Raw genomic sequence first — 21347 nt, 5'->3', positions numbered from 1 at the left:
GGGGAGGGGGTGGACTGTTCCCGTCTCCTCCACCTGGGAGAGGCCCCACCTGTATCTCTCTCTTCCTCCCTTTTTTTGGGGTGTGGGGAACAGGGGGTGAGGATTGCTACTTAGTAGCAATCGTGTGTCTTGAAGGTTACATGGAACTTAGAGTCAGAAACACGGGACAACAAGAAATTAAACCTGGACTGATGATTATGGTAAAGAGCATCAGCCCAGGTGTACTCGCTGTGACCCTGCCTCCCTGACCCGCAGGTCTGCCCACCGACACATGCGAATCTGACTGCTGTGCTGAAAACCTCTCAGCTCGGTCTTTTATAATAGTTAAGTATTTAGCACTGTGCATTTATTCATATAAAAGCGACGTCACACCGTCCAACAAATACCTACTCGTTTCGCGCAGCCAGGAGACTTGGAATCTGTCTTTTTGAAGACGCTGATGCTGACCGGTCCAGTTCAGGCTGGGCCCCTCAAGAGCACCGGCTGTGGTGTTAGACTTTGTTCCAGAACTTTCCTGGTGCCTCTCACCGTGAGGTCCGGGTCATGTGCTCCTGCGTAAGGCGTGACGGGCCCCGCAAGGAGGAGAGCAGGACCCTCTGCTGAGGGAAGTCCAGCGACCGGGCGCTCCAGCCCTGCTGGCGGGCGTGAGCTCAGTGCACCAAGGGCTCTGCGCGTCGTCCCACTGACGGTTAGGGCCGGCGGTTTTTCTATGGATGGAACAAGACAGCCTCTTCCTCATCTGTCTGGCGGGCCTTGGGGAAAACCTTTAATTGCATATTGGAAATAAGCAATGCCCGTGACCTGTTTCTAGGCTCAGAATAGATCCAGGAGGCCCCCACGAGCTTCTCTACTTGGGGCTCTCCATCTTGAGAGGAGGTCATGCCTGTGCAATGGTGACATACTAAACACACGTACTGATCTCTGGCAGCTCTCTTTTCCTAAGGGGAAAGAACCATCCCTTGTGACTTAAAAACAGGGTCCTCAGGCAGGGGTGTCCCCGTGTAGGGGAGCCCCACACGCAAGGAGTGCACCCCGTAAGGAGAGCCGCCCAGCGCGAAAAAAGTGCAGCCTGTCCAGGAATGGCGCCGCCCACATGGAGAGCTGACACAAGATGATGCAACAAAAAGAAACACAGATTCCCATGCTGCTGACAACAGCAGAAGCAGACAAGGAAGAACATGCAGCAAATAGACACAGAGAACAGACAACTGGGGGGGGAGAATAAAATAAATAAATAAATAAATAAATAAATATCTTAAAACAAAAACAAAACAGGGCCCTCTGGAAAAAACAAAGATGGTCTGAAACGAAAAAGATACTCCTTGGGCTTTGATTTTCAGAAGACAAAACGTGAAGAGTTGTCAGGCTTAAATGTTTGGTTTCAGAGCACCGTGGGTCATTGTGAACCACGTTTTGGCTTTATATTTAACCAAAGGGACATGAGAGATGACAAGACCCACGACCACGTCCTCCTTCTCCTCTAAGCAGCTCTGATTCCGTCCCTCCTCCGTTTCCCCTGCTCCCTCGGTAGCCCCAGTCCTGGTGCCGCACCCAGACCCCTGAGGCCACCCCCTGGCCCCACCGCACCCATGTGCACCCAGGCCGGTCATCCTCACAGGCCACAGGGACCCTCGCAGGAGAGCAGCGTGGTCATCCGCGTCTGGAAAGCCCTTCTGGGGCGTCCCACTGAATTTAGAATAAAATCTCAACCCCTCACTCTGGCCTGGGGGCCTGCCCGCCTGCCCGCCCGCTCACGCCCCGTCTCCCCCTGTCCTCCCCACCTGCGCGGGCTGGGCCCGCTGTCCCTCCTGCTCCTTGCAGGGCTGGCCCTGCTCCTTCTCAGGCTTCCCCCAGAGGCTGTCCTGACCCTCCAAGGACGCGCCTCTTCTCTTCTCCTGCTCCACCTGAGGCTGGAGGTGCTCGTTGCCTGCTCGGGCTTCTTTTCCACTGGGACCCCACGAGCGCAGGCTCCTCACGGGGTCTGCGGGGAAATCTTCCGAAGAGAACTTAGGATGGGCCGTGTGGATGGGATTCCGCGGGCAAAGCAGGGTCCTCCAGGGAAGGCCCCTGTGGTCCTGCTGCGCTCGCGGGCACGGGGCGTCCTGAGCAGGGAAGCCGAGCCCCGCTGCGTCCACAGGTCAGGGTCAGGCCCCAGGCAGGAGCTGCGGGTGGCGGGAGCCGCGTCCTCCAGCTGGTCCTGGGTGGGCAGGGCCAGGGCTGCTGGGAGCAGCTCCCACCTGGGCCGAGGAGGGGCTCGCGGTCCAGAAGGGCCAGGGCCCCGCCGTGGGAGGGGACGCGGGGCTCTCGCGTGTCCCGGGCATTCCCGTCTCGCTCCCTGGTCTTTCCTCCCTGATGCTCCAGGTTCCCCTGGGGGACCCTCTCCTTCCTCTAGGAACTTCCTTGAGCGTTTCCTGTAGAGCTGCTGTGGGGGCAGTGAGAGGTCCTGGTTTCCCTTCTCTAGGAAAGCCTTTCTTTCTCTCGCTTCCTGAAGGATGTGTTTGCTGGATATAGAATTCTGCGCTGGCAGTTTTATTTCAGCATTTAAAAAATAATCTGTTACCCTCTGGCTCTATATTTTTGATGAGAAATCCCCAGGTGTTTGAATCATTGCTCCCACATAAGTAATATGTTGCTTTTCTCTGGGTGATTTTAGGTTTTCTTTGTTATTTGTTTTCTTATTTGATTCTGACTTGTCTGGGGATGGATTTCTTCATGTTTATTCTGTTTGTTGCTTCTTCGGCTTGTGTTTGTGTGTGTGTGTATATATATTTATATATATACTCTTAGAGAACTTGTGTCCTTACAAAACAATCATGCATATTGTGCAGAATTCCCATATAGCACCCTCCACCCAGAACTTACATTGTTGTGGAACGTTTGTTACAGATTATGAACGAACATCATTATGGCTCCTAGGGTACATTTGGTATATTTTTTCCATATGCCCCATTATTAACAGAGTACCTCCTTTGACATTGATGCAAGAATATTACAATATTGCTGTTAACTATAGTCCGTGAGTTACATTAATTGTATGTTTCCCATGCATCACCATATTCTTACCAGCTTGCTATAGTGACGTGCATTTGTTCTAGTTCACAGTAGAACTTTCTTGTATTTGTGCGATTAACCACAATCCTCACCCACCTCCAGGTTTGCTGTGTTAATCAGTCCCCATTATTTTCTAGTTTTCTCCCAAATGACATTACATCCCTAGACTAACCCTTTCAGCCACAATTCCATTTATAAATGGGCTGTTAGTTATACCCAATATAATGTTTTACCATCAACTCTATTCATTTCCACACTTTTACAGTCAAGATAATTGAAAATTCTATATACATTAAGCATCAGTACCTGTATTAGTCAGGGTTCTCTAGGGAAACAGAATCAACAGGTGAGGTATACAAATAGTATGAGATTTTGTGAAATTCTCTCACGTGACGTGGGGATGCACAAGTCCTGGTTCTGCAGGCAGGCTGCAGATCAATGAAGGTCCAAAGAAGGTCCTTGATGAGCTCTCAGGAGACGTTGGCTGTGCAAAGACAAGCTGGGAAATTCTCTCTGAATGCTGAAATAATTTCCCCTTTTAAGACATTCAACTGATTGGATAAAACATTACTCATTGCTGATGGTAATCTCCCTGTTTGATTGTAGATGTAATCAGCCAACTATGCAGTAAACTCATTGAAGATTAAAGTTCATAAATGTCCTTGTATTACAATTAGTCCAGTGCTTGCTTGACCAAACAAATGGGCGCAATTACCTGGCCGAGTTGACACAATAGCCTAACCATCACAGTCCACCCCTTGTCAACTCAGCAACCATGAGCATCACCTTAAACCATACTTAGTCTCTAAATAAAAATAACAGACATGCATATATATATTTCCACCTAACAATATTCAGCTGTCCTATTACAACCAGAAACACATTAATTCCCTGCAGAAAGGGTAAAAATCTTTGGGTAATATTCACTCTTAAACTTGACATCCTTAAATATTATGACATGAAACTAATACAGCTTGTCATATGATAAGGGAAAAGGTTAAGGAAGAAAACATTCATTTTATCTACATATACAGTCAGACTCATAACGAAACAAAGAAGAAAGGTTCGTGACCATTACAGCCTTCGCTTCTGTAGCTGGTCACGTGGTCGAGGTTCACATTTATCGCGGCCTTCTTCCGCTGCCCATTCCATGTTTCCGTTACCCTCAGCAAGCACCTCCGCTGGCCGTGGCTCTTTGCCTGGTGGGGTGACCCAGACTTTCATTCCTGAAGTCTCTGAGTCATTGTTCATCCTGTTTGGATTGGGTTGTTGCAGTTTTCCATTGACTTTCATCATAAAACATGGCAGTATTAGGAGACACCCTAGAGGATCTCCTGTATTCCAGGGAAACTCTTCTTTACCCCCATTATGTAGATGCAGTCCTATTTCCCTTTGAGAGTAAGGGTCAATCACCCCAGCCAGTACAGTAAATTCCTTTCTTTGGCTGTTGATTCAGAGGCAAGAGGTGCCCAAAGTGGCCAGGTGGAAGTCTTAACTTCCAGGTCAATGGAATCATTGTGTTCCTGGTGGCAGCACTTCTCCTTTCGGAACTAAAACCTATAGACTGGGAAGCAGACTTAGCCCAGTGGTTAGGGCGTCCGTCTACCACATGGGAGGTCCGTGGTTCAAACCCCGGGCCTCCTTGACCCGTGTGGAGCTGGCCATGCGCAGTGCTGATGCGCGCAAGGAGTGTCCTGCCACGCAGGGGTGTCCCCCGCGTGGGTGAGCCCCACGTGCAAGGAGTGCACCCATAAGGAGAGCCGCCCAGCGCGAAAGAAAACGCAGCCTGCCCAGGAATGGCGCTGCCCACACTTCCCGTGCCGCTGACGACAACAGAAGCGGACAAAGAAACAAGACGCAGCAAAAAGACACAGAGAACAGACAACCGGGGGAGGGGGGGAATTAAATAAATAAATAAAATCTTTAAAAAAAAAAACAAAAAACCTATAGACCAGCGGAGCTTGAGGTTGCAGGACCACTGGAGTAATAGTGAGTGGTGCCACTCCCATTTCCACCCCTTGATTCCTGCACCCATGGATCCTGATTATGGGAGAAACAGCACCATAGAGTGGATGCTGGTTTAGAGCACACACAGCCTCCTGGAAAACACTGTCCTGGCCCTGCAAGGTATTGCCATCTAGTTGGCATGGTAGTTGAGTCTTCCAAAGGTCATTCCACTGTTCTATCAATCCAGCTGCTTTAGAATGATGGGGAACACAGTAAGACCAGTGAATTCCACGGGCATGTGCCCGTTCCCACACATCATATGCTGTGTTGTGGATTCCTTGATTAGAAGCAGTGCTGTGTGGAATGCATGGTGGTGGATAAGACATGTGGTAAGTCCATGGATGGTAGTTTTGGAAGAAGCATTGAATGCAGGGAATGCAAACCCATATCTGGAGTATGGGTCTACTCCAATTAAAACAAATCACTGCCCCTTCCATGGTGGAAGTGGTCCAATGTAGTCAACCTGCCCCCAGGTAACAGGCTGGTCACCTCAAGGAATGTTGCCATATCGGAGGCTGAGTGTGGGTCTCTGCTGCTGGCAGATTGGGCACTCAGCAGTGGCTTAGCCAAGTCAGCCTTGGCGAGGGGAAGTCCATGTTGCTGAGCCCATGCATAACCTCCATCCCTACCTCCACGGCCACTTTGTTCATGAGCCCACTGGGCAATGACAGGAGTGGCTGGGGAAAGAGGCTGAGCATTAGCCACAGAGCGGGTCATCTTATCCACTTGATTATTAAAATCCTCATCTGCTGAAGTCACCCTCTGGTGAACATTCACGTGGGACACAAATATTTTCATTTTTTACCGACTCAGAAAGGTCTATCCACATACCTCTTCCCCAGACCTCTTTGTCACCAATTTTCCAATCATGTTCTTTCCAATTCCCTGATCATCCAGCCAAACCATTGGCAACAGCCTATGAATCAGTGTACAGACGCACCTCTGACCATTTTTTCTTCCAAGCAAAATGAACAACCAGGTGCACTGCTGAAATTTCTGCCCACTGGGAGGATTTGCCCTCACCACTGTCCTTCAAGGATGTCCCAGAAAGGGGCTGCATTGCTGCTGCTGTCCACTTTTGGGTGGTACCTGCATGTTGTGCAGAACCACCTGTAAACCAGGCCCAAGTTTTCTCTTCCTCAGTCAACTGATTGTAAGGAACTCCCCAAGAGGCCAAAGCTGTGGGCTGGGAAAGAGAAGGTAACATGGCAGGGGTGTGACCCTGGGCATTTGGGCTGCTTCCTCATGTAACTTACTCGTGCCTTCAGGACCCGCTCGAGCCCTACCTCGTATATGCCACTTCCACTTTATTATGGAGTGCTGCTGTGCACGCCCACCTTTATGGCTTGGTGGGTCAGACAACACCCAGCTCATGACAGGCAACTCAGGGTCATGGTAACTTGATGGCCCTTGGTTAAGCATTCAGTCTCCACTAAGGCCCAGTAGCAGGCCAAAAAAAAGCTGTTTCTCAAAAGGGGAGTAGTTGTCTGCAGGGGATGGCAGGACTTTGCTCCAAAATCCCAAGGGTCCACGTTGTGATTCTCCTATAGGGGCCTGCCAAAGGCTCCAGACAGCATCTCTCTTTGCCACTGAAACCTCCAGCACCATTGGGTCTGCTGGATCCTATGGCCCAAGTGGCAGTGCAGCTTGCACAGCAGCCTGGGCCTGACACGGAGCCTCTTCTTGTTCCCGTCCCCAATCAAAACTAGCAGCTTTTACCGGTCACTCGGTAAATGAGCGAGAGTAGCACACCCAAATGAGGAATGTGTTGTCTCCAAAATCCAAAGAGACCAACTAAGCTTTGTGCTGCTTTTTTGGTCGTAGGAGGGGCCAGATGCAACAACTTATCTTTCACTTTATTTATTTTTTAATTGTCTTTTTTTTTTTTTTTTTAAGATACATAGATCACAAAAAATGTTACCTTAAAAATAGGAGGTTCCCATATACACCACATCCTATCCTCCCACTCCTCCCACACTGACAACCTCTTTCATCAGTGTGGCACGTTCATTGCATTTGGTGAATACATTTTGGAGCACTGCTGCACAGCATGGATTATAGTTTACATTGCAGTTTACATTCTCCTTCAGTACATTCAGTGGGTTATGGCAGGATATATAACGTCCAGCATCTGTCCCTGCAATATCATTTAGACAACTCCAAGTCCAGAAAATGCTTCCACATCACTTCTCTTCTTCCCTCTCCTTGCCCTCAGCAAATTCTGTGGCCACTATCTCCACATCAGTGATACAATTTCTGCCATTTCTAGAGTCACAATATTTCTATAGTAGTAAGTCCACTCTAATCCACATTTTATTACTCAATCCTGTGGACCCTGGGATGGCGATGTCCTCTCTACCTCTAAATCAAGAGGGGACTTAGACCCCTAGATGAACCTCCCTGGTGCTGAGGGATTACTACCGATCACCAGCTGGTGATGCAAATAGAAAAAGACCTTGAATAAAAGGGAAATGGTATAGACAAATGAGTTTATATGATTAAGAGACTTCAAAATGAAGTGGGAGGTCATCGTAGGGGTCGCACTTACACACATCTCAGCAGGATCCCAGAGGCAGCCAAAGTAGATACAAGCCCAGGTATGGCGCTCCTGAGGGCTACAGAGACACACAGGTTCTACGGTCATGGCAGATGGCTCTGGAGTTCTGTGCCTTGTCAGGGCCCTACTTTGGAATTTGTGCTCCTGAGTGTGATGGAGTTGGACACAGATGTGACCTCTCTGCACATGTCTCTTCTGTTACTTTTATTGAACCTGCAGCCAGTAATTTATTCAGGTAAGGAGGGAAGAGAAATGGGAGAAAATAACAGAGCAGAGGTCCCAGCTAGAGAGGAAAGGGCTGAAAAGTGATAAAGAGGGCTGATTTATAGGCCACAATTTCCCATTATAGGTTATAAACGCCAAGGTTTACTTACGTAGTGATCCAAGCCAGGGAGAAGGCAGCTGGAGTCTGGGGTCCAGAGGCAAGAGAGCAGAAAAGAGAAAGAGAGCCCCTTCAGGCCTTGCGCCTGGCTTTGAACTGATTATCCCACCTCTTTGCTAATGGCAGGGGAGGAGTTCCAGCCTCACCGCTTTGATTGCTTATTTCCCCTCCATCCCCCATGAGGGCCCAATGATAAAGCCTTGGGGAATATGCGGGCTTCTCCTGCCTTCCTGAGGAAGTCGTCTTCTGAGTGGCAGAATCCTGGGGAGGGTCCTCCAGCAGCTGTCTTGGGGCTCTTGGTGTCCAGGTGGGCTTCTTGCCAGGTTCCAGATCCATCTAGTGGCTCCCTGTCTTACTAGCCTGCTTCAGCCTGTTGGTTCATGTTTCACTCAGCCACCCACACAGTACAGCCCTTTCTAACCCCGCCAGTACGGTGTTGAATCCAGAATTTCTGCTTAGTGGGCCCATATCAATAAATGCAGGAATATAAATAAATTATATTCCTTCTACCATTTTCCCATTCCCTTAGTATCCATTCCCACACATATTCCCCTGGTTTCTGTTGATATAAGTTGGAAAACTCATGCAGTTCTTTCTGAGTATGCCTTACTTCCTCTGGGTCACACTTTGTATTTCACCTTTGGGGGCTTGTTGTGATTTTAGTCTAGTAACAGGTCTCTACGACAGTAGAGGTGGTGCGGGTGGGTAAAGAGAAGGATTAGAAATGCCTCGCAAGCTACTGACCTCAGGGCATTCTCTTGCATTTTCTTCTGGTGAGACAGGATTAATCTCTTCAGGCAGGGGTTGGAAGGCAGTTTCCTCAGGGCAGACTGGAGGCTGGGCGGAGCTTGCTGGAGTTTGGCTGGTACGTGCCTCAGGGCTGGGACTAGGTCCAGACTCCCTGGGGCAGGCCAGAGGCTGGGCAGGGCAGACTTCAGTTTGGCTGGTCCCCACCTCAGGGCTGGAAGCTGTTTCAGACTCCCTGGGGCAGGCTGGGGGCTGGAGGACACAAGGCTGACAAGGTGTGGCCTGGACAGGGCAGGCCATGGCAGGCTTATCTGGTAAAGTCTCAGCAGAATTCAGGGTTCCAGTGCCTCCATCAATATCTTCATCATCCCACGTCTCCATCCCAATTCTCTGGATTACCCTCTTTTCCAATCAATGCCCTCACTTTAACTGCAGAAACCCTGTGGGGTTAAGATTTTAGTTTCCCTTGTAACTCCACTACTCAAGAAATGAGAGCCTGAGTTTGATTCTCAGATATTTCTGAGTGGCTACAGGAGACAAGATTTTCTTTCAGACCACACATAGATACTTTCGCATCATTCATGCAGTGTTTAAATTTCAAATTTGAAGATTTTAACTCATCTCTTTCTTTTTTTAACAGTATCCAGAGTATCTAGGAAGAGCCATTCGACTCCACAGAACTCTATTAAGGTGTTGAAAACACTCTCACCCAGATCCTTGCTTCTTATAAGCGTGGAAGTAGGGGAATCCAGTGATGAGATTTTGGGTATCTCCATTACCAACTTGCACCATGGACTGTTAGCAGCCTCTTTGTTATTGGAAAGGGAATCATCAGTACACTTGAGTCCAATTAGAGCAGACAGCCAATTGCAAAACTCCCAGAACCACCTCAGAACCCCATGTTTAAAACTATGTTCCCCAAGAACCATTCCCAGTACCAAGCTGTATTAGTCAGCATTCTCTAGGGAAAGAGAATCAACAGGAGATATCTGTTAATAGTTTGTGATTTTATGAGTCTCTCACGTGACCGTGGGATGCACAAGTCCAGGTTCCGCAGGCAGGCTGCAGCCAGGGGCTCTGATTAAAGTCCAGTGAAGGTCCTTGATGAGTTCTGGGAGATGTTGGCTGTCCAATGCTGGAATCACTTTCCCTCTTAAGGCATTCAACTGACTGGATAAAGCATCACTCATTGCTGACGGCAATCTCCCTGATTGATGTAATTATAACCAGCTATCTATGATTTACCACTGCAGTAAAGTCAATGGTGACTAAAGTCCATAAATGCCCTTGTATTACAGTTAGCCCAGTGCTTGCTTGACCAAACAGCTGGGCATAATCACCTGGCTAATTGACACATTAGCCTAACCATCATAATGTGTTACCAAAAACTCTATCCATTTCCACACATTTACAGTAAAGTTAATTAAATTTTCTACATACATTAAACATTAGTAGTCCTTCTCAGCCCTTATCCTCTCTCCTAGTAAGTTGTACTCTAGATTTTAACTTTATGTGTTTATTCTTCATATTTAGTTCATATTAATGAGACCATGCAATATATGTCCTTTTGTGCCTGCCTTCTTTCACTTAGCATAATGTCTTTAAGATTCATCCATGTCATCATATGTGTCCCAATTTCATTTCTTCTTACTGCAGCATAGTATACCATTGTATATATATACCAGATTTTGTTTATACATTCATTGGTTGATGGATACTAGGGTTGTCTCCATCTTTTGGCAATTGTGAATAATGCCTCTATGAACAAGGGTGTGAAGATGTCTGTTCATGTCACAGTTTTCAGTTCCTCTGGATATATTCCTAGGAGAGGAATTGTTGGATCATATGGCAGTTCTATATTTAGCTTCCTGAGGAACCTCCAAACTGTCTTCCACAGAGGTTGCACCATTTTACACTCCCAACAGTGAAGGAGTGTTCCTATTTCTCCACATTCTCACCAGCACTTACTGTTTTCTGTGGGGTTTTTTTGTTTTGTTTTTAAACTTTTTTTTGTACATTTAATCATTGAAAATATAAACAATTAAAAACTAAAAAGAAAATACAGTTGAATAGAAACATAAATTTATCAATTAAATGTACTGGGTACATATAATTAAAAAATAATACAATATATTGCACAATATATTTGGTTAATAGTTAATAATGGCCATTCTATGTGGTGTGAGATGGTATTGCATTATCATTTTGATTTCCATTTTCCTAATAGCTAGAGATATTGAACATTTTTTCATGTGCTTTTTGGCCATTTGTATTTCCTCTGTGGAGAAATGTCCATTTAAGTCTTTTGCCCATTTTTTCATTGGATTGTTTGCTCTTTTATTGTTCAGTTGTATGATCTCTTTATATAGAGTGGAATCAAACCCTTACTGAGTATGTGGTTTCCAAATATTTCCCTTCCATTGAATGGGCTGCCTTTTCACCATCTTGATGAATTCTTTTGAAAAACAAAAGTGTTTACATTTAAGGAGGTCCCATTTATCCACGTTTTCTTTCATTGCTCCTGCTTTCAGTGTAAGTTTTAAGAATGCCCCACCTACCACCAGGTCTTGAAGAGGTTTTCCTACATTTTCTTCTAGGAGCTTTATGGTTCTAGCTTTTTATTTAGGTCTTTGGTCCATTTTGAGTTAATTTTTGTACAGGGTGTGAGATAGGGGTCCTCCTTCTTTCTTTCGGCTATGGATATCCAGTTCTCCCCACACCATTTGTTGAATAGACTGTACTGCCCATCAATTCTGTCCCATTGGTCTATGTGTCTATCTTTATGCCAGCACCATGCTGTTTTTACCACTGTAGCTAGGAAATATGATTTAAAGTCCAGAAGTGAGAGTCCTCAAACTTTGCTTTTCCTTTTTAAGATGTTTCTGGCTATTTGGGGCCCACCACCCTTCCAAATACATTTGATAATTTTATTTTCCATTTGTTTGAAAAATGCTGGTGGAATTTTCATCAGGGATTGCATTGAATCTGCCTATCAATTTGGGTAGAATTGACATCTTAATGATATTTAGTCTTCCAATCCAAGAGCGTGGAATATTCTTCCAATTATTTAGATCTTTTAAAAAATTTCTTTTATCAATGCATTGTAGTTTTCTGAATACAAGTGCTTTACTTCCTTGGTTAAGTTTATTCTTCAACATTTGATTCTTTCAGTCTCTATCATAAATGGATTTTTTTCCTGACTTCCTCCTCAGATTCTGCATTACTAGTGCATGAAATACCACTGATTTTTGTATCTTGTATCCTGACACTCTTTTGAAATTCTTTATTAGTTCTGGCAGCTTTGTTGTAGGTTTTCTGGGACTTTCTAGGTATAGGATCATATCATCTGTGAATAGTGGAAGTTTTACTTCCTCCTTTCCAATTTTGATGCCTTTTACTTCTTTTTCTTCCCTAATTGCTCTAGCTAGAATCTCTAGCACCATATTGAACAACAGTGTTGACAATGAGCATCCTTGTCTTGTCCCTGATCTCAACGAGGAAGCTTTCTCTCTTTCACCATGAGTACAATGTTAATTGTGGCCTTTACATATATGGCCTTTATCATGTTGAGAAAGTTTCCTTCGATTCTTATCTCTTGTAAGATTTTTTCAAGAAAGGATGCTGCTTTTATCAAATGCTTTTTCTGCATCAATTGATAGGCTCGTGTGATTTTCTTTCTTTCGTTTATTAATGTAGTATATTATGCTGATTGAAATTCTTGTGTTGAATCACACTTTCATGCCTGGCATAAAACCCACTTGATCATGATGAATAATTCTTTAAATGTGTTGTTGAATTTGATTAGCAAATATTTTGTTGAGGATTTTGCATCTCTATTCATTAGGGAAATGGGTTGTAATTTTCTTTTTTCATAAAATCTTTATCTGGTGTTAGGGTTATATTAACTTAAAAGAATGAGTTTGGTAGCATTCCTTCTGTTCAATTTTTTTGAAGAGCTTGAGTAAGATTAGTATTAAATCTTCTTTGAATGCTTAATAAAACTCACTGGTAAAACCATCTGGTCCTGGACTTTTCATTTTAGGGAGTTGTTTGATAACTCTTTACTTGTTTCAATCTCTTTACTTGTGATTGGTTTGTTCAGGTCTTCTCTTTCTTCTAGGGTCAGTGTAGGTTGTAGGTACCTTCCTAGGAATGTTTCCATTTCATCTACATTGTCTAGTTTGTGGCATACAGTTGCTCATAATATTCTCTTATGATCTCTTTTATTTCTGAGGGGTCCAGTAGTAATGTGTCTGTTTTCACTTTTTTTTTATTTATCTTCATCCTCTCTTTTTTTTCAGTCTAGCTGAGGATTCATCAATTTTGTTAATCTTCTCGAAGAAGCAACTTTTGGTTTTGTTAATTCCCTCTACTGTTTTTTGTTTTCAATTTCATTTATTTCTACTCTGATCTTTGTTATTTAATTCTTTCTACTTGCTTTGGGAATACTTTACTGCTCTTTTTCTAGTTCCTCCAGCTGTGTAGTCAGGTCATAGATTTTAGCTGTTTCTGCTTGCTTAATGTAAGCCTTGAGGGCTGTAAATTTCCCTCTTAGCACTGCCTTCACTGCATCCCATAGGTTCGGATATGTTGTGTTTTCATTTTCATTTGTCTTGAGATATTTATTGATTTCTCTCACAATTTCTTCTTTGATGCACCAATTATCTAAGAGTGTGTTGTTTAAGCTCCATATATTTGTGAATTTTCCCTTTTTCTAACTCTTGTTGATTTCCAATTTTATTCCATTATAATCAGAGAAAGTGTTTTGGATTATTTCAATCTTGTTGAATTTATTAAGCTCTTCTTAGAATATGGCCTATCCTGGAGAGAGATCCTTGAGCACTTGAGAAGAATCTATATCCTGCTGTCTTGGGGTGCAATGTTCTGTATGTGCCTCTTAGGTTTAGTTCATTTATCATATTATTCAAGCTCTCTGTTTCTTTATTGATCCTCTGACCAGATGTTCTATCCAATGCTGAGAGTGCTGTATTGAAGTCTTCAGATATTATTGTGGAGATATCTATTTCTCCCTTCAGATTTGCCAGTGTTTGCCTCATGTTTCTTGGGACATGCTGGTTGGTACACATACATTTATGATTGTTATTTCTTCCTGGTGCCTTTTATTAATATATAATGTCCTTCCTTGTCTTTAATAACAGTTTTGCTTTTAAAGTCTATTTGATGTGGTATAAGTATAGCTACTTCTGTTTTTTGTTTGTTACTGCATACTTGGAATATCTTTTTCTAAACTTCCACTTTCAATTTATTGGTATCCTTGTATCTAAGGTGAGTTTCTTGTTGATAGCATATAGATGGCTCATATTTTCTTATGCAGTCTGTGTCTTTTGATTGGGGAGTTTAATCCATTAACATTTAATGTTATTACTGTAAAGGCATTTTTCACCCATTTTTACCTTTAGGTTTTATCTGTCACATCTTATTTTCACACTCTTTTTATACTTTCAGTTACTTTTACTGATATAATCTTCATTTCTCAACTCTCTTCCAAACCTCTTTCTTTCTTTCCTGTCTTTTTTCAGACTGTAGCACTTCCTTTAGTATTTCCTTCAAAGATGGTCTCTTGGTTATAAACTCTCTCAGTTTGTTTATCTATGAATATTCTATACTCACCCTCATTTTTGAAAGATACTCTTGCCAGACATAAGATTCTTGGCTGGCAGTTTTTCTCTTGTAGTATCTTAAATATATCATACTACTGCCTTCTTGTCTCCCTGGTTTCTGATGAGAAATCAGTACTTAATCTTACTGGCCATCTCTCGGGTATGATTCATTGTTTTTTATTGCTGCTCTCAGAATTCTCTTTATCTTTGGCATTTGATATTCTGACTAGTATGTGTCTCAGAGTTACCTTATTAAAATATATTTGGATGGGTGTACATTGTGCTTCTTGGGCAAGGATATCTATGTCCTTCAATAGGGTTGGGAAATTTTCTACCATTATTTCTTCAAATATTCCTTCTGCCCTTTTTCCCCTTATCTTCTACCTCTGGGACACACATGACACATATGTTTGCACATCTCTTGCCATCATTTAGTCCCCTGAGACCTTGATTTTTTCCATTTTTTTCTTCATCTCTTCTTTTCTATGTTCACTTTCAGTGGCCATGTCTCCAAGCTCACCAATCATTTCTTCTGTCTCTTCAACTCTACAATTATATACCTCCAGTGTATTTTTAATTTCATTTATTGTAACTTTCATTCCCATAAGATCTGCTATTTTTCTATATATGCTTTCAAATTCTTTGTTTTCACCCAGTGTCATCTTTTTTAAAGATTTATTTATTTTTCCCCTTCTTCTCCCCCTCCTCCTGTCCTGCTGTTTTTGCTGTGTCCATTCACTGTGTGATCTTCTGTATCTATTTCTCTTTTTGCCTTCTCTTCTTTTTTCTCCTCTAGGATTCACCAGGATTCAATCCTGGGGGCCCCTGATGTGGAGAGAGAGGTTCCTTGTCAGCTGTGCCACCTCAGTTCCTGGTTTCTGCTGTGTTTCACCTTGACTCCCCCCTTCATCTCTCCTTTGTTGCATCATCACCTTGCTGCGTGATTCACATGTGCGGGCACTTGGCTCACCACGTGGGCACTCACATGGGCACTCAGCTCACCGTGTGGGCCCTTGGCTGACCACGCAGGCACCGGCTTCCTGCACAGGCACGCTTTCTCTTCTTTTTCACCAGGAGGCCCCAGGGATCAAACCTGGGTCCTCCTGTATGGTAGGCAGAAGCCCTATCACTTGAGCCACATCCACTTCCCCCAGTGTTTTCTTAATATCCATCATCTCCTTTGCCATTTCATTGAATTTATTAAGGAGATTTGTTTGAACATCTATGATTAGTTGTCTCAACTCCTTTATGTCATCTAGAGGCTTTCCTTGTTCCTTTGACTGGTATGTTTCTTGGTATGGATTGTAATTTTTTGTTGGTGTCTTGGCATCTGGCTTACTAGATGTATTTATTCTGGATGCAGTTTCTCTCTTTAGTATAAGGTTTTCTTGTCTTTCTCCCTTGATGGTTGTGAAGTAAGACCTGAGGATGTAGTTGGTGCTGTAAACTGTGGAGGGTGAAGCTGGCCATGATGCCCCAGGAACCAGTGAGGGTTCTCCACCTTTCTCCTCTGTCAGGGGTAAGGAAAGAGCTAGAGCTGTCTGTAATGATCCAAGTCATGCAGGTCTAGACCATCTGTAGTTGCCCAAAGAGACTGGTAAAGTTTCATGCCTCTTCTTCCCCTGCAGGGATAGAGCGCAGGTGTGGGCAGCAATCTATGCTATGCAGGTCCAAAATGACCACAGTTACCCAGGTAGACTGATGAAACACCAGCCCCCCTCCTACCCTGCCAGGGTGGGGATAGACCCTCTGGAGTGCCCAACAATCTAATCCATGTGGGCCAAATGTGCCTGCAGTTGCCCTGAGAGGCTGAAGGAGTACTCTCCTTTCTGCCCTGGGTGGGAACAGAACCACAAACACCCAACAGTTCAGTCCATGGTGGCCAAAAGTGCCTGCCGTTGCCTGGGAAGGCTGAGGAAACCCAACTCCCTTCCCATGATGAGTGAGGCAGGCTGAAGTCTGGCTGGCAAGCATAGCCGCGCCCAGTGGGGGATATGCGCAGCCCACCACTCGGGTGTAGGGCGGCTGGAACGGGTGAACTGCCCTCAGCCATGGAACGGGCGCACTGCCCTCGGCCCGGCCCAGGCAACCGACACCGGCTTGCTGATAGCCAGCAGGAGCTGCCTACGCTCACATCCCCCCTCCCGCACTGTCAAGCCGCAGCACAAGCCGCACCATAAAAGGCAAGGAACTAGTCCCTACCAATCACTCCCAGCCCCGTTCCCCTCTCCCGCCGGTGCCGCCCCTTCACCAACCTAGAACCTGCCTCTTCCCCCCACCAACTGCTTGCCACCGCCAATCCAATCCCCCTTTGGCCACAGCCAATCAGTCCCCTGCTCACTCCCCCGTAACCCTATATAAACACATGTACTTCCCTTAATAAATTGGACCTGCGTGCTCACCCCGTCTCCGTGGTGGTTTCTCCACCACGCGCCCTCCACGCCTGTGAGCCCCCGCAGGAGCCTAGGCCTCTCCTGCCCCGTCGTCCACCGGACAGGACATACCGACCGCAGCAGGACGTACCGACCACATCCTACTTGGGGATGGAGATGGGGATGTCTGGTTGTTCATCCCCCAAAGCACCTGCAGTTACCCTGAGAGGCTGGGGAAACACCAGCCCCCTCCTCTCCTATGGGAGGGAGGGCGGGGTGGAGATGAAATCGAAGGTGCTCGATAAACCATTTTGTGTGGACTGAAGGCACCTGAAACTGCCAAAGATACCGCGGAAACCCAGCTCCTCTCCTACTGGGTGCGAGGATGGAGCCCCAGGTGTCCAACTATTCAGTCTGTGCCAGCCAGAATCACCTGCAGCTACCTGGAAATGCTGGTGAAGTTGCCTCCAACTTCCTCCCTGCTGGAGCTGGGGCTGGATCCTAGGCTAGGGCTGCAGGCTGACCTGGGTGAAGCAAGCTCGTCCCTGCTGCCACTGTGATTGTCACTTAGCCCTGCTTCCCCTCACGTCAGGGGCAGAGACAAAATGGCGACCACTGGCCTCCTTTCCACTTGGACAAGCTCAAACTTCAGCTGTTCTTAGGATTATTGCCTGCTAGATTGACTAATCAGTACCTAAAGTTGGGGCCAACTGCCTTTTCCTCCCTTGTTTTTGGGAAATGGAGCTGCCAGCACCAGCCACAGAACAGCCCCCGAGGCAGCTTGTGCCACAGTGGAGGACGGGCACCAGCCTCTGGGGCGTGGAGCCTCTACTCACACGACTTCACTGCAGGTGGGCAGCCCCTCCTGTTCTTCCGAGGATGTGGCAGGATGCTCTTCTGGTCTGGTCCCCAAACAGGTGCTTTAGATAGCGCTGGGGGATTACTAATGGCCCTGCAGGATGAGCTGACTCTTGGAGCTCCTTACTCAGCCACCATCTTGCCCCTCCCTCTTCTCTTATTATTATGACACAAATTATGGCTGCAACAGGGAGACATCTGTTGGCAGACCAAAAAAGTGCACATGAGGAAATTAAAAGTAAATAATAGTAGAGGCTTTTTCTGGCCTTTATAGCCTCCCTCCCCAAGACCCTAGTAAGTGGGTCTGCAATCCATAACTGGTTCCAGGGCCCAGATTTGAGCAACTAACAGAGTCAATCCTAAAGGCCCAGGACAGGCTGAACAAAGAATCAAAGAACAGCAGTAACACACAGCCTCCCACCACTAAATCCTATGAAAGAGAGTGAAATTGGGCATCTGAGAAAACTACCATCCTAATCAGACACCTAGACGTCAGCAAAAAATTATGAGCCATACTAAGAAAATGGAGAATATGGCCCAAGAAAAGGAATATATCAAAGCCCCAGAAGAGACACAGGATTTTTTTTTTTTTTAAGATTTATTTATTTATTTAATTTCCCCCCCTCCCCTGGTTGTCTGTTCTTGGTGTCTATTTGCTGCGTCTTGTTTCTTTGTCCGCTTCTGTTGTCGTCAGCGGCACGGGAAGTGTGGGCGGCGCCATTCCTGGGCAGGCTGCTCTTTCTTTTCACGCTGGGCGGCTCTCCTCACGGGTGCACTCCTTGCACGTGGGGCTCCCCCACGCGGGGGACACCCCTGCGTGGCAGGGCGCATCAGCGCTGCGCATGGCCAGCTCCACACGGGTCAAGGAGGTCCGGGGTTTGAACCGCGGACCTCCCATATGGTAGACGGACGCCCTAACCACTGGGCCAAAATCCGTTTCCCAGAGACACAGGATTTGAGGCAACTAATTAACGAGATGCACACAAATTTCCAAAATCAAATTAATAAGTTGAAAGAAAATATGGCTAAAGAGATAAATGACATCAAGAAGACACTGAGCGAGCACAAAGGAGAATTTGCAGACCTAATAGAAAAGAAACAGAGTTCATGGGAATGAACGACATGATAGGCAGATCAACAACACATTAGAGGCATACAAAGGCAGGCTTGAAATTAGAGAAGAACGGATGTGTGATACTGAAGAACAGCTGGAATTGAAGAGTGAAAAGAACTCAGTGAAAAGAATGAAAAAGGGCGGCGGACTTGGCCCAGTGGTTAGGGCGTCCGTCTCCCACATGGGAGGTCCACGGTTCAAACCCCAGGCCTCCTTGACCCGTGTGGAGCTGGCCCATGTGCAGTGCTGATGCGTGCAAGGAGCGCTGTGCCACGCAGGGTGTCCCCTGCGTAGGGGAGCCCCACGCACAAGGAGGGCACCCGTAAGGAGAGCCGCCCAGCACGAAAGTGCAGCCTGCCCAAGAATGGTGCCGCACACACGAGAGCTGACACAACAAGATGATGCAACAAAAAGAAACACAGATTCCCGTGCCGCTGACAACAAAAGAAGCGGACAAAGAAGATGCAGCAAATAGACACAGAGAACACAACTGGGGGGGGGGGAGGAATAAAATAAATAAATAAATCTTAAAAAAAAGAAAAAGTGATGTGAAGTGTGGAATCTGGGGGGTTCAACAACACCAGAAGTCGATCTTTGAAAAGGCAAATAAAAGGCACTCAAGGTCAGGCCTGCGCGGTGTGGAGGTGCAGGGGTCGCTGCCCGCCAGCGGGGCCACCACGGTGCTGAGCGCGAGTGGACACGGGCGGTTTCGGTTTCTTACAGGAGAGGATACAGACTCGACCCAGCCCAGGGAAGAAGCTCAGGGGCAGCGCCCAGCAAATGCCCCAATGCGGAGCTCGCTGTGCCGTCGGGGTGCTGTTCGGGCTCCGGCACGGCTGTGTGGCGAGTGCCCAGGGCACTGCCCGGCCGGAGAGCACTCCGCGCCTCGTGGCTGCTCTCGTGTCCAGGCTCTCAGGGTGGCCAGTCCACACCAGGGAGCCGAAGCCCCCCAGTTCCCCTTGCTGCTGGGGCTCAAAGCCCCTTACCTAACCCCACCATGGCACGGCTCAAGGTCCCTGGACAGAAAAGGACACTCCAACAGGGTGGCACTCCAGGGCCCAGAGGTTTCCTCCCAGAGCCAAAGGTCTCTCTGGGCAAGGACAAATTAGTGGAGGAGGGATGAGTGGGAGCCAGCGCTCTGCAGGGGCCCTGGCCAGAGCTGGGCCAGGTGTGTGGCAGCCAAGGGGCTGGAGACCAGGCACCACCTGGGGAGGTGGAGGCCTCCGGATGGCTGTGTGGTCCCAGGCCATCCACTGACCTCTCTGTGCCACAGGGCCCCGCACAAATTAACCTGTTCAGTTCCCATCCCCCCCCAGCCTCTAGAGGCAGGCACAGCAGCGACCGCCCCCTCCTCAGTGACGGGTCGCCGGGGAGGGGCAAGCAGCCGGGCTCTTGTCCGGCCGCAGCAGGAGGAGGAGGGGGCGCTGGGCGGTTTCTCCCCCCGAGAAGGATCACTGCTTTGTTGCTGTTCCCCTAGCAAGGGGAGAGACACGCTGGCTTGGGGAGGACGTCGGAAGGGGCCAAGGAAGACCCAGGGCAGCCTGAGCCCTGGGAAGCTGGGGACAGCAAGCTGGCCCGAGATTTCCGACGAGGAACACTTCATCTCATCCCGCTCTGCTCCAGTGTGGTTCACAGGCACTGTGGGGTTTCTTGTTTATTTTTTGCTTGTTTTTTAAAATCTGTTAAAAGGACCTTTATTGTGAAATTGTAAAATAAATAGAAAAATAGATTGAAACAAATTACAATTTTAAAAGAGAGTGCAAGGCCAGGTTAGATTTAATATAATCAATGGTAAGAAACAGCTAGTATAGTAACAAACATTTATAAATGTAATAATAATTCTCATATATTATAGATTATAACATATTTCTATAGAATTATAACATAATTCTAATTTTTATATTACAGCTCTAACTATTGGACATAATAATCTCTAGAAATGAAATAAATTATTGGCTTGGTTATTTAATTTCCATTTGGGCCATAATTCTTTCTAGGTAATCAAATTCCTATTTGGGAATGCTTCACATCTTATTGGAATGAATTACAGCAGATAACAACAGAATACTGTTCACAGGAAAAATTTGCCAGTTGCACTGAATAATTATTGTTTATATATTACAATGTTATTTTACATTTACTGTGTCTACTCCAGCTCTTTTTTGGTCACTATTTGCATGGAATACCTTTTTCCCACCTTTCACTTTTAACCTGGTTGGGTCCTCACATCCGACATGGATTTCTTGTAGACAACATACACATGCTCATATTTTTGTCCACTCTGTCGGTCTTATCTTTTGATGGGGGAGTTCAATCCATTACCGTTCAGTGTTATTACCTTAAAGGCACTGCTGTAGCAGTTTGATATTATTGATGAATTTTGAAAAGAAATATTGGATTATGTTTGTCAACTGGTCTTTTCCTCTGGGCGTATTAAAGTATATTGGATTTAGAGGTTTCACTTCTACTTGATTAAATAATGATTGGGGCTTTGATTGGGCCACGTCAGTAGGATGTTGAGTCCCCGCCCCTTGGTGGGTGGGACTACAGAGAAACCGGACCACAGAGAAGGGAGGTGGGAGTTTTGGCTGGAGCCCAGGAAGTAAGCACACAGAGGAGCAGATATGGCAGAGGCCCC

General features: G+C 46.2%; 1 protein-coding gene across 1 annotated transcript in view; it reads left to right on the top strand.

The window, feature by feature from the left end:
• Positions 1 to 21347, top strand: part of LOC131275836 (vasopressin-neurophysin 2-like) — a 35677-nt gene that overhangs the window by 7030 nt on the left and 7300 nt on the right. The gene's annotated exons all lie outside the window — the stretch shown is intronic.

Source organism: Dasypus novemcinctus, chromosome 24 (assembly GCF_030445035.2).
Source record: "Dasypus novemcinctus isolate mDasNov1 chromosome 24, mDasNov1.1.hap2, whole genome shotgun sequence".
In the NCBI taxonomy this organism is placed as follows: Eukaryota; Metazoa; Chordata; class Mammalia; order Cingulata; family Dasypodidae; genus Dasypus; species Dasypus novemcinctus.
The sequence above is the reverse complement of the archived record's forward strand: the minus strand, read 5'-3'. Positions and strand labels throughout refer to the sequence as shown.